The 3695-nt window shown below is 45.5% G+C and overlaps 1 pseudogene; it reads right to left on the minus strand.

Moving 5' to 3' along the window:
- LOC109396061 (60S ribosomal protein L4 pseudogene) overlaps positions 1 to 514 on the minus strand; it is a 3458-nt pseudogene extending 2944 nt beyond the window's left edge.
- Between the last annotated feature and the right edge of the window lie 3181 nt (positions 515 to 3695).

The raw sequence follows: 3695 nt of genomic DNA on the forward strand, positions 1-3695 counted from the left end.
TTAAGGAGCAAAACAGCCTCCTTGGTCTTCCTGTAGCCTTCAACTTTACCTTGAACCACCAAAGGAAGTTCAGGAACTTCCTCCATACGATGACCTTTAGACATGACCAGCGCTGGTAAGGCTGAGGCAGTCAGGGCAGAGCAGATGGCATGTCGCTTCTGTGCTGTGTTCACTCTGCGGTGCCAATGGTGCCAGGCTTTAGTTGGTGCAAACATGTGGCCCCCACGACACATATTGCCAAAGGCACCGTTTCCAGGACGATGCGTCCCACTGCCTCAAACCCTGGGAATTGGAGCCACAGCTCTGCCAGGACCCCACGACTCAGCACTGGTTTGGTGACCTGCTAATTCACTGACAGCACAGGGCTGTCTATTGTTTTTCAGCAAGTTGGTGTCAACAGAGTTCACAATATCTGGCCGAATTGGAGCCGTGAACACAGCAGGCAAAGTGACATTTTTGCTAGATGATTCCCCCTTTTTTAGTACACCGATATCAGTGGACGAGCACAGGCCATGGAGGGGAAACGAGACGTGATGCTCCCCTCAATCCCGGTGGCTCCCACAGGAAAAGGCATGGCTTATTTACTTTGAAGAGGACCTGACATATGCGGCGATGTCAAACCTTGATAAAGCTGATTGTAAGACGTGGGTTTTCATGGGCTTTTTTCCTGCATACCTTTTTGCATGCATTATTTTTTCCATAGTGAAAAAAAAATCCAAAATTAACAGCAACAACCTAAGTGTAACATTCCCTTGGCACTGAGCTGAGTTCCCTGATGGGTAGTGAGCCTCCCATCTCTGGAGAAAACAGAGTGCCCTTAGCTTTGGGGCTGAATCCTGTGACTTTGCCTTCTTCACACATCAGTTCAAACCCCTTGTCACTGATATTCAAATCCTTGTATGTTCTGGCCTCAGCTGACACGCCAGTGCCAGACCACTACCCATGAATTAGTCTCAGTTTCTCTAAAAGGTTCCATTCCTTCCCCTCTCCCAGTCTTTACATGTGTGAATACCATGTTGGGAACACTCTTTCATCCACTCATCTCCTCCAGAGTAATTCTACTTCTCCAGGCATCACCTCTCCAGGAAGCCTTCCCAGATTTTCCAAGCTAAAGTAGATGCTTCCAGGAGTCCTCACAGTGCCCTGTGCTTCCTAGACTCATCACATAGTTTTAAAATCCCTGGTCCCATGTTCCCCACCCTTCTATGCTCCCACCCACCCCAAAAGGGTCTTCCTTCATTGTTATGGGCCAGGGCTGGAGGTGAGAGGTCTGTGGCCAGCCTCGTGCCTGGAACCAGCCTTCTCCTTTCATTTCCCCAGTGACAAATTCTAGGCATGGGACATGGTGCCGGCAGCTTTCTTGTTGTCTCCTTAGGCTGGACAGCTCCCCCCATTCCCCAAGATAGCTTTGGCTTAGGTATATACAAGAGACCCATCTTCTTGTCTCCTTGCCTTTTTTTTTTTTTGTGACTGTACCCTCTGCCTGGTAGACACTCCCTTTTTCCGTACATGCCCTTGATGACTCAGTTCCAGTGCGACCGCTTCCAGGAAACCTCCCATGATCCCACAAACACATTCATTCTTTCTCCTCCATAAGGGCTGATAAGTCAATTCCATCTAGATTCTATTCCAACAACACGTTTTGATGATATTATGCAATTCTTGTGGGTTTGTTGTTTTTTTTTTACCATTTCCTCTCACTGAGCCCTCACCCCTCCTGAGCACTGCTGTCCTCAAGAGTTCCCGAAGGAGGGTGTGCTCTCCCAGGAAGTTCTGCCCCATAGTAAAACCCTGCTGCTAGGTCAGCTGTCAGCGCTTATTGACTCAAGCTCCATTTCTGATGACAAAGGCAAGATGAGTCTTGTGTCTCGGAACAGGGGGACTTCTAGAAAAAAGGAGAGGGGACCCACCCACATTTTGTGGAAAATTAACTTCCTCAACCTACACTGTCCTCTGAGAACAGCTGACCTCTAATGTCTCATCTTTCTTCCTCCTTCTGTACCTTAGGCATCCAATAGATGACGTGTAATCATGTCCTTAAATACACATACTTGATGTGATTGTGTGTGTAATTTATAGGGATACCAAAGTGCCATAAATCGCCAGGTGGTTCCTGCTTCTTGCAACTGCAGGTTACTGAGACCTAGACATGAGGCTGCCTGTACAACTAGTTTACTACGAGTTTGTCTCAGCATGTGTGTCCACCAAGCTTTACCTACTCACTGATGAGCAATCAAAAGCACCAGAAAGGAAGTGGAAAGACCAGGCACCACCTGAGAGATAATTGCATCTATATCTATAATCATACAGAACTTTTATAAATTAATAAGAAAAAAATCAAACCACATCCTAGAAGAAGATGGAAGGACACAAACAATAGCGGATCAACATCTAATGAATATTCAAAATCTCAAGGAGTCAAGGAATGCAATCCAAAACCACAATGAGATTCATTTCAATGAGAAGCAGCAAAAGTAGTTCTCTGGTAAAAATTTAAAGACTCTTTTTTTAACTAAAGGAAATGAAAAATGAGAGAAAAGGGAGGGAGGGAGAGAGAGAACAAGAGACTGAAAATGAAGGAATTAAGGATTTCACTTGATAAGTTAGTTTTTAGGAAGAAAAATAAATGAAAAGATAAAAGTAGGGAATTTTTTTTTTAAGATTTTATTGGGGGATTGGAGGAAGGGGAACAAGCAAGTTGCTGTCCTTTTGTTCTTCAGTCTAGTTGTGGAGGACGTCACTTCACTGGCCCATGTTGGTATTATCTTTGCGCTCTTCCCTGCTGAGGCAGATCCGTGGCCCAGCCTCTGGACAGCTGCTCACTGCGGCTCTTGGCAGCTCACGCTGGCTGCCAGCCTCTCACGGTAGCTTTACGGCAGCCCACTGCAGCAGGGGCTGCAGCCTACGCCGTCGTTGGTGAGGAGTAGGGAATTTTTTTAAATAAAAGGTGTAACTGAAGAAAACAGTAGCAAAACCTACCAGGTTTAAAGAGCTTTTTGTATGTATTAACTCATATAAGCTCATAACAGTCCAGTAAGGCAGGAGCTACTACTAATATTATTCCCATTTTATAGAGGGGAAACTGAGGCATGGGAAAAAGGTTTATTCATCCTCCTAAGATTATATACCTCGTAAGTGGTGTAGCTGGGATTTAATCCAGGCAGTCTGAGCCTGAACTAGTAAATGTCTTTAAACCAAAAATAGCAGAAAGAATAAATAAAGCCTATTTTTTAGAAAAAAACTCACAGGCAACAATTATGAAACATGGGTAATAATACAGTTAAACAAAAAAAGAATCACAAATGGAATATACCTGAGGTCAGCCTGGAATGAGAAAGAACATACAGCAGCAATTAGAAATTAAGAAAACAGTTTGTGTGCCTGTGTGACAATAAACTTAAAAATCTGGAGGAAACAGACAGCTTCTTAACAAAACATGACCCAAGTCAAAAGAGAAGTATTAAAAATGTAGTCTAGGGCCGGCTGAGTGGCGCGTTGGTTAAGAGCTGGCTTCGGACGCCAGCTCTGAGCAGCCGGGCCCCAGTTTGGATCCCACATGAGGGCCAGTGACACTGCCCTCTACAGCTAAGATGCTGAACAACAGCTCCACCTGGAGCTGGGCTGCTGTGAGTCGCCATCCGGGGCGTAGGCTGCAGCCCCTGCTGCAGAGGGCTGCCATAAGCTACCGTGTGTGG

Source organism: Hipposideros armiger, unplaced genomic scaffold, assembly GCF_001890085.2.
Source record: "Hipposideros armiger isolate ML-2016 unplaced genomic scaffold, ASM189008v1 scaffold_502, whole genome shotgun sequence".
Classification (NCBI taxonomy): Eukaryota; Metazoa; Chordata; class Mammalia; order Chiroptera; family Hipposideridae; genus Hipposideros; species Hipposideros armiger.